Source organism: Vanacampus margaritifer, chromosome 13 (assembly GCF_051991255.1).
Source record: "Vanacampus margaritifer isolate UIUO_Vmar chromosome 13, RoL_Vmar_1.0, whole genome shotgun sequence".
Classification (NCBI taxonomy): Eukaryota; Metazoa; Chordata; class Actinopteri; order Syngnathiformes; family Syngnathidae; genus Vanacampus; species Vanacampus margaritifer.
In genome coordinates this window covers 4736720-4747462 of record NC_135444.1, presented here as the reverse complement: position 1 = coordinate 4747462, position 10743 = coordinate 4736720, and positions in this window count along the sequence as shown.

Genomic DNA, 10743 nt, shown 5'->3' with positions numbered 1-10743 from the left:
GTATATTTAACAGTCAAGGCTGCACCACTAACAGAGTTGGAAAATAATGTGAACTCGAGCTTTAACATTTCAAGTTAGTTTAGCCAAAACTCAAACAGCATATCAATGAAATAGAATACATGTAAGTGAGTATTTTTATGTTAACTGATGAGCACTGATTTAAAGACTTTAAAGAGCTTCGTTTTATGAGTTGCTATATTTCACTTGCCACATTCTCCTGATGTACAGTAACATAATGACATATCAGAATTTAATGTCAGGAGACAAGAAATGGTAGGGATTCATCCCTTGCCAAATTATGAATGATTTACATAGCACTAAAAATAGTTGTATTAGAACTACTTAACACAAGAACCATTTCCTTAGCTAAGGCAGACATTTGGTGTCTGGCCTATCAATCAAGATAAGCATTAGTTTTTAATTCATCGTGAAGTCAAGAATACATTTCATGAGCTAAGTTTACAGTAGATTCATAGTGCCCACTTGCTTGTCATACTCGGGTCCGAAGAAGCACAGCAGTGTTTTATTTTAGGCAAATGTAAATGTAGAAGGACACGAGTGATGGGCAGAACTGTCAAATGAATCACTGCATTTATTTTATTGTGTGGGATTGTTGACTAATCAGGTTTTGAAGCAATTAGGCCAAATGGGATATACTATACTTGGCTGCTACTAGAGGGGTTGTTTATTAAGTCTAAAATAGTACGTAGATTTTTTTCACGAGGCTCTAGTTTGAGATTCGGCTGTTTTGTGACACCAGTCTTGGAACTTTGGTGACACACCTCATATGTGTGCCCAGTGATTGGCTGGGGACCATCCCAAGGTCCACCCCATGTCTCACCCAAAATTCACCTGGGATAGGTTCCAGCTCACCTGTAACCGTAATGAGGACAAGTATTATTGATGAATGGGAAAAATGTCTGCTCAATATTTACAACTCAATAATTTACTGTATAAATCTACAAATTCTTGAATGGACTGGTATTTCCACCCATAACAGTTAAACTACATTCCACAACAAAACAAGCACCTCAACGTCAACATTTGTTCCTTGCCGTAGGCATAAAAACTGTAATTTATTTAATGCGAAGAATAACAAATTGTGTTTTTTTGTGGAACTGTTAAGCTTCTTTCCAGTTTTATACTTGGAGCCAATTGTATTGAACAAGGCGCAATCAGATGATGTCATATTGTCATACCACCTTTTCCTTTTTTTGCTTAGACCAGATTGGACTTTGTGGTCTAAATTGGAGCAATAGCTGGTAGCATTCATCAAGGCCAGGAAAGAGCTAGAGGAAATATTCATAAGACAAAATCTTTCTTTGCTCTTAAATCTTTCGAATTGGCGGAAACGTCTCATCTCATTAGGAGGGCCTTTATAAATCATTGGCTCTTTAGATGGAGGGATGATGGCTTTATTACACAATAAATACTCAATTCTGACATGGCTTTGCCTTTCACAATGGCTTGTTTGAAGGGCTTTGCGTGTGTGTGTAGGATGTTATAGATTCAACTCGGTACATTTTCCTAATTTTCAAATTTTCTTATATTTTGTGGCCAACAGAGGGCGGTAATGAACAGGAACATTTGCAATCTGCATCCACACACATGAAAGATGAGCTTAAGAGGCACCAAGACCTCCTCTGTATGTACATAAAGCAACTGGATTTTTAATGAGAAGTCAGAATTGAATCAAGATCAACATTCAAGCATTTGATTAGCCCGGTGGTCCACCAGGCTTTCATTGCCCCCCACCAGGTTAAGCTTTGCCCCCAAATAATAAATTTGAACTTGTGAACTTGAACTAACATCCCCCATTAATAAACGACGAACAGTAATCGCTATGGATGTTTACTGCCATCCCCACTCCCCCACTTCGATAAACATAATATATGACGGGCATGTACTTCGTCATCCTAAACCCACTGCTAGCTATTAACAGCATCCAAATCTTCAAAGTATACTTGCTGTTTGATGTAATTAACAGGAAGTTCCTGCAAATTACATGTTATCTTCCTAATTGCTCCAGTTATCCAAGTACACTGAACCCCCACATACTCGTGCTTCGGCATCAGCAGTTTTAAATATTTGCGGGTATTTTATTTTCAGGTTTGTTTTCTTTATTTTTGGCAGATTGTCATTTTTTTCCCCCTTTCACCCCCATACCTCAATTTCTCCAGTACAATTGAATGTTTAGCAGCATTCTTTCGAGAATTTGAGGTGTTTAATTAATTTCAATGGGCCCCAGCTATACACAGATTTTCGCTTTTTGTGGGCCAGCCCGTCCTTTTCCCACACTGCATTTCAAAACAATCAAAGCATCAACATCTGATATAATCAGACATTTGCATGCTGTATCTTCTTCAGCTCAAAATTAATATCATTTTGGCTGTTCCTTAAGCATTATGAACTGGAGTTGTGAATTAATTAGCACCAGCTATAAACTCTTCTTGTATCACATCAGCTGCAAGTTTGTGCTTGTTCGCCTTTGGCGACACATTGGCACATATCTGGGTCTTTTTTCCCTCTTCTTGTTGATCATCGATATGACAAAATACTACAGTTCATATGTTTACACTGTAGCAGCAGGCTAACGACATGCCTATGTTGCGGCCATCTTGTCGAGGTCAACGTTTCCATCAATTGCAACATTGTCAATGCCAAAGTGCGTGCTACCCACATCCATGAAATACACTAATGACTTAGACCTCCAAGCTTAGCATCGCTGTAGGCACGCAGCTCAAAAGGGGTATGTTGTATTTACGTACCTACCAGTATTCTTATCTGTGGGTTCAGTGTTGACAGTTGAAACTGTTATCAAGGTAAAGAGGATTTCTATTCAGACAAAAATATGTGTCTCAACATAAGAAATCACAATCTATTAAATGACTATGCAAATAATAGTTCAACTTTTGTGCATGGGTACCAGCAAATTGGGGATAATCAGCTTTTGAAGGGTCATTTTGGTGGTGCAATTTTATCAAAGTGTGTATTACTCCAGAAGTTATGATAAGTGATAACAAAAGTGAAATTTATGTGAAGTGTGGCTCTGTTAAAATCTTAGCCACAGGGAGAATATTTCTGCATCCTGTTTTTCATTTTGTCAAATGTTTTTGTGTAGTCCAATGCCTCCTGGTCTGTCCCACTGATTTGTAGCAAATGTGCAAGTGACTCACTTTGAGTCTGTTGCGAAGGGGTGTCTTTGCCTCAGAAAACTCAAACAATTCAGTTGTATATGCAAATTATAATATTCTTATACAAACATGAACTTTTGTTTTGGATCATATACATTCTGACAATTTTGTCATATGATATACAATTCAAAATTGTATACTCAACAGCCTCTCCACATCTGCAAAAAAAAGCAGCTCTTCACATTTCACATTTCTTCTTCAACAGTTTTAAGAGCAACTTTGTTTGTGAGAGAGCGCTGTTCAGTTGGCTCTGTTTAATTCCGCAGTTGCAATTAAAAATGACACTGGTTAGAAAATGGTTTACTTTAAATGATGCCAAGGCTTCTCGGGGGCCCAGATGGCCCTGAGTTTGAAAGGGGTGAGTGAGTGCCTCCAAATTTTAGGAGCAGAAAAACCTTGTAACATTATTTTAGGGTATTGATGGAAAGTACAAGATTGTGAATATACAGTTGTGGTTGAAAGTTTAAATACCCTTGGAGTATGTAAACTTATGCACGCACTGTATGGTGAGAAACAGGCTTGGTGCTTTAAACCCAAAATACTGTGGCAATTTATTTGATATTTTCAGAAGTTGACATTATTTGAGATGTGCATGTCAATTTTGGTGACAATTCATTGCATTTTCGTGTCATTAAGCGACTTTTAGCTTTTGTACATTCAGCGTTGTGCTCATAAGTCTACATACCCCAACTTTCAAGCACAACTTAAAGCTGGACGAGGTGGCTGGAGAGAGGCAAGCCAGAGGCTCCCTGCTTGGACAGCAGCCCCTGCAACTCGGATGACCTAAGGGTGATTTATTGATGGCAATAATAAATTGCCATCATCTTTGATTGTAAATGTGTCAACAGTTGTTATTGCATTATTTTCTTTAGAAGTAAACATCATATCCTGTGTTAAATTCACTGTATCAATAATTATGAATCATCCTTGAAACGTTTGTATGCGGCGTTTGATTTGAATTATTCAAACACAAACTTCATGACCTCTTAAGAGCTGACATTTCCCTGAATTGCCTTGTGTTTGACTGCAAGCAGATACCAGCTGGGACTGTGGGATCAGTCAGGTCTGCTGTGCCAAGAGGGGAAAAAACTGAACACAGAACTGGGACATGAGAGAAGTTTGAATTTTCTAAAGAACGTGTGTCCCATGTTATTGATCTGACATTTTTAAAACACAAGCTATGTTTAATTTAGTTTAGTTTTCAGAGCCTAAAAGGTGTTAAATCACAAGGCGCTTCAAATGATTTACTGTTCATTAATCCTGCCTTACCTGACCTATTTTGATAACTGCGTCTTAAATGTATTCTGAGGACGGGAATTAATAAGCTTCGGGTTCTTCCCGTCAGACCTTTTTCTTTTCGGATATAACGAATATATGTCGTAAACTGTTATGTTGAAATTGTCACAATGATTTGTCCGAAAGGAAAAATTAACAGATAAAAACAAAAAACAAATTTACATGAGAAATGAAACTGTAAAATTAAAAAAGTAAAAGCACGTTAGCAGAGCAAAGGTCAGTCAATCCAACTAAGAAACAGCCATATGACTTTCCATGGGTGCGCCAAGCACAGAGGATGTGTTTGTGATGTTCTAATATTGCCATTTAATAATGGTCATGAATTGGCAGTGTTTTAGTGTGTGTATGTGCGTGTGTTTATATGCGTCCGTAGTACTAGTAGAGCCTTAATTAAATAAAAACCCTTGATGAGTTTGGGGCTGATCTTATCAACATGTTTAGATTAGTCTGAGCATCAGCTTGCTTTTCCCAGAGTATCTTAACCCTAACATACCCTTATTAGGCTTGCCGGTGAGCTGGAGCTGATGCCAGCTGACCTTAAGCGAGCGGCAGGTTACAAAATGGACTGGTTGTCAGCTAATTGAAGCCACATAAAGGCAACCATTCACACCTATGTACAATTTTACAGGAGGAGTCTCCAACGTACTGTCCGTGAGTAGCCTATAGATCAGTTCTAAAAATATCTTATTAGTGATGGAACATTGTGATTTCCTCGTAATGTTGCACGAGTGATTGTTTGACAATGTGGCATACATTTATGGGAATATTTAATATAACTAGGGATGTTCAATACCACTTTCTTGAGACTGATACCATTATTGAGTACTGTACTCCACATTTGAGTTGTCACCATGTCAATACCAAGTACCGATACTACTAGTACTTTTTATACGTAATCCCCCACTCACAATCACATGAAATTAATGACAGTTCCTGATCATGAAACAGCCACAAGAGAGCAACCAATACAGATATCGGCCACTGTCATGAGTACCGATACCTTGAAATAAGGCTGGGTATTGCTCGATACAGATGCCTGGAATCAGTACTCGCCCATCCTTAAACATAAATGATATATATTGGTTTCCCACCCTATTAAATCATTGTTAATTGTGAGAAATTCATTTGATCAGTGTTTTCGTTTGGATGAATATAATTTATTATTAAAGGGATGCTTGACTCATTGAGCCATTTTCAGCAGTAAAAAGTTAGTAATTTGTCCAGAATGAATTTGATAACTGCATTATTTTTCCTTTACAATTAATACCTTTAAAAACAATTTTTTACACATGCTGTCAATTGAAGATGACATCACCTGTGCTGAGGAAATAGGTAACGACCATTCATGGCTCGCCTGTTTTCTGGTTTTGGTCAGCAAACTGAGCCGTGATTGGTCGTTACCTACTTCCTCAGCACAGGTGATATCATCTTCAGTCGAAAATATAATAATAATATAATAATGAAGTTATCAAATTTATTCTGGACAAATTATTAACTTTTTACTGCTGGAAATGGCTCAATGAGTCAAGTATCCCTTTAACTCATTCACTCCCAGCCATTTTCACTGAAGCAACCCCCTTCGCTCCTGGCTGTTTTACTGGATTTTGAATGATTTTGCAAGGCCCACAGAATATTGTTTTCGATGGCTATAAAAACATGGAACCTACCAAAAGAAAGATTAGAGTCTCTTCTTTAATCAGGAAAAAAAAGTACGTTTGTTTGTTTATGTTTCCGGTTTGCAGCAATTAACATTAGAATATAGCTAAGTTTTATCATTGTTCACAAATCTGTTTAAAACACTGGGGGAAAGAGTCTTTTTCAACATGGCCCTGGTTGATCTCTTACACTCTGCTGCCACCTAGCATAAAAAAAAAAACGTTTACAAAAAAAACCTGTGTAAATATTTTTGTGGACCATGGCAATATTTAAAATAGAATGTTTTTAACCGTTTTTGGGAGGAAAGGTGTTAATAATATATGGGGCAGGGCAATATGGCTGAGATGTGTTTCACGAGTACAACAAGTATTTAATATCAGTCGATATTGTTATAGATTGATTTATTTTTTACCTAATCAAAATAAGAACAAAATATGAAATGGGTTTAAGCTAAAACTAACCAGATAAAAAAAAAAACCTTCAGTAAAACAAATTTGGAAGAACTGTACAATGTGTTTGTGTAGATTGTAACGCAGTGTTATGTTCATTGTTGTTTACTTTTATGCTGCTGGCTCTAACAGCGAGCTAATCCTCTCGTGGAGTGCATGCATTACAGTTGACCAACCGTCCTAGGTCTACTTTGACCTGTTAGTAGGCTAATTGTTGCCATAGGGCATGTTAAGGTTTTACCTGAATGTGTCGGCTAAAAAAACACTGGAGCTAGCCTGTCTAGACAAGGAATTTCTTGACTTCTACTCCATGGATCCATTCGTAGGTACATAAGAGGTGTGCATTTGAAGTGTGTATTAAACTGGCAGCCCTTCACATTAACCAGTAACAAAGAAGCTCTCAGTTTCAAAAAGGTTAGTGACCCCTGATTTAGTGTTAAAAGAACCTAACATGCATGTGTTTAAAATGTGGGTGAAAACTGGTATGCACACGGAGAACATACAAACGCCACACAGGAAGACCTGAGATGAGATTTGAACGCTGAGCCTCAGACCTGTGAGCCAAACGTGCTAACCACTAGCCGACTGACCATCGTCTTTAAACCAGATCTCAGGCCAAACATTTTGTTGCACGTACTCACTTGCTTTCAGGATCAGCATGAACACAAATGGAGTCACAAGGCTATTAGATTTCCCAAGGATTTCCCCTTTCTACTACTTGTCAATTTGATTTGCTTCTCGCTGCATATTCTTTGGCATTTACCATTAGTAACATCAATGGACGCTTGTTTGAGTAAGACAATCAAGTTTTCTACGACCTTTGGAGAAAAACAACATTTTTCTATGGCTACACCAACACGTCAGTGAGTAGATTTCCTGAGGAAAGAATTAATTAGATTATTTTAGGCACATATTATGCCTGCAGCAAAGCAATTCTTGTGATCCAATCTCACAATGGTGAATGGCGGAAAGTGAATAGGGCTGATTGTCAGATGGCAAGCTTGTTTTCCGACAAGGTTGTTAGATAATTATGGCGATTTGTTCCAGTAAGAGGGATGAACATACGTGATGCATTGTGAATCCACACCTCAGGAATGTCACATTTTTGTCACATGGTGGATCTTTGAAATTTATCTGTTTTGCATGAACCTCCTTAAAACAACAGACGTCATAAAGTTAAGGGAGATGGCAGCGGACTGGAATTGGGTGTCTGTGTTTTCAAACACATTTTAAGCAAACAAACTATAATTCAAAGTTGCTGTAGAGTTCTGGCCTCTTTCTGACATATCCTTAAAACCGAGCAGATGATAGTGATGGTATCACAAAACAAAAGCTGCTCCAGTGGAAAATTGTCATTTAGAATGGCTCAGTGGGTTGAAATAGAAGAATAGGAGTTGAAAAACTCAACGTTAACCTGAGGTTCATTGCTGTGCAATATTATCTGACTATCAGGTAAATTAACAGACGAAAGCCTCATCAAATGCAAAAAATAGTTGTTAAATATGTGAATGTAATCTAAATTAGTTACTTTTTAAAGCAAGTAATAAGTAAAGTAGCTAAGTTACTTTTAAAGTAATTAGTAAAGTAAATGAGTTACCTTTTCAATATAACTGTGGCACCATTGCCGGTTTGATTGTGAAAAAGAAAAAGTGTTCAACTTCATGCTTTATTTTCATGAAATGCAATGCACTCTGCCGCGGCAGCCCAGTAAAGTCATGAAAATATTTATATCTCTTTAGACAAATCCAGCGGGATGCACTGTTAGAAGTGCTTACAGCCTTTCTTTGATGTTAACAGAAGTCTCAGCAAGCAATCTGAAAAAGTCACTTACAGTGAACAATAAGGGTTTGAGCAGGCATAAATCCTTTGGGTATTGTTCCTGCATTACAAATACCCAGCATGCCTGTATCTGCTGATAACTACAAAATTGAAAAAGCGGAGTCCTAATAATTCTGAGGCAAGTTCCACACAGCAGCAGCTATTGATTATTTGTGTGTGGTGTGAGATTTGGAAAATTCAATTAAAGGAGTTGTGCAAAGGATTCATAAATTCAGCTCCTCCTGTCCGTATGGAGACATGGTTATGTTCTAAATCAATGCAGCGCTTCACAATATATTTTCGTTGGCACATGAAAGTAAATAACATTCAAAGTGTTCTGCTTACTACAGAAACAAATGAAATGTTCTTGAAGCGGTTGGTTACAATTAAACACTAAATAAGAGCAGGATCCTAATGTATGTTTATTGACATTTTTCCCTATAATAGAAAAAAAGTCCTGTAAAATATGAAATTTGAGTATGACAAAATGGGGCAAAAGGGGACGGCTCAGCAGCGTAAAAATTGATCAGGCTGTAGATGGGGCCACAGTTTGAAAGATTTGTATGATAGCAGTAATGGGCTGTATTAAAAAGAAGACTCCTTAAGATGTCATAAAAGCCCATCACTTTTTGCCTTGTCGTGGGCCGCCAGCCCAGGAAGCGTGGGGACGCGGGCGCATCAATCCTTGGAGGCCTCATGGACACATGCCACCTGTCCACCGGGAGTTTTATGCTTTCTGATTGAACACGCGGCTGTAATTAAAGAGGGAGTTGTATATTGGGCTGTTTTGGTCCAATATACAACCAACTTCGATCGCCGCTCTGGATTGCATAGTGTGCAATCTTTTCAGGCGGGATTTCTGATTTAGTGAACAGCATTTTGTTTCAACCAAAGGTGCAAAATACACCCTTTGGCCACAATATTAGACACACCATCATGTTATGGTAGCTAATTGTACAAAATCTGATTGAGCTCAGTTTTGATTAATACTGTCGACTGCAGTGTTTCTCAAACTTTTTACATAAAAGTACCACCTAAAAAATTAACAAGCTCTCCAAGTACCACCACCATCATGATTAACATTCAAATATTGCAGGCCTAAGTGTTCGTCAAAATCAATTTTTATTACTTAAAAATTCAGGATGTTCATTTTTTTTCAGATGGATACCAGTACGAGTATTCAACTCTTGTGTAGTCACCAATACCAAGGATCGATACCATTAGTAATTCTGATATACTGTATAAAATTTGCCCCCCAAAAATATGACAGATAATTTTAAAGAAAGACTTATGTATACCAATATAACATGTTCCTTAAATTTGCATGAAATTAATGGCAATTTTCTATTCTTCTAAATTCTATCGTTGCTGAAAGCATTGGCCGCTGTCGCGTCACAAAAATAAGGCCTGAAACCTGGTATCAGTACTCACCCATCCCAACTAAAAAGCATATTCAATATTATTGTAAGCCACAGTTTGAACATTAACACAGCTTAAATATTGGAAAATATATTTTAAAAAGAAGTACTTAGCGATTCAATTTAAATGTAGTATTGCAAAAATGTTAAATAAAAACCATAGCTCAATTAATGGTTAAAAATAAAAAAAATCTTAAAGATTACATTAAAATGTATTAAATTTAAAAGTGAAATATAGCTGAATGGATGTTAGATTTTTTTGTCTAATCATATACAGTTGTGATCAAAAGTTTATATACACTTGTAAATTAAATAAAGTCATGACTCTCCTGAGTTACCAGTTATTTCTACAATGCTGTTTTTTCTCTGAAAGAGTGATTGGAACAGATACTTCTTTGTCACAAAAAACATCCATAAAGTTTGGTTCTTTTATGACTTCATTATTGGTTAAAGGGTCTTTTGTGCAGTTTGTCACTTTTTCTTTTTACTCACGACTGCCACCTCTGGCTCAAAGCGTGACTGCAGCATCTGTGTCAGGCTCGTTCATAGTGCGTGTGCAAGTACGTGCACGACCATAAAGCGACAGCCACAGTTGACAAACGAAGACATGACTTCAAATGAGGTACGAAAAACTCCGCCTCTCCCCAAGGAAACTGTGGAGTGTGAGGGTCCACACACTCTACTATAAAGGTAAGATAAAAGCTGATAGATGCAGTCAGAGTAAAACAGTTAGGGCTCTTTATACTCATCTGGGCATTGGTGGAGCATGCATGTAGAAAAAGCTTTAATTTTAACTTTTTAAACATCACAATGCACCTCTAACAGAAAAAGTGACCAAATCTCCTGGGTCAAAAATATACATACAGTAACATGAATTTAATCATGCGCTGCAAGATGAATTCTTGTGGTATT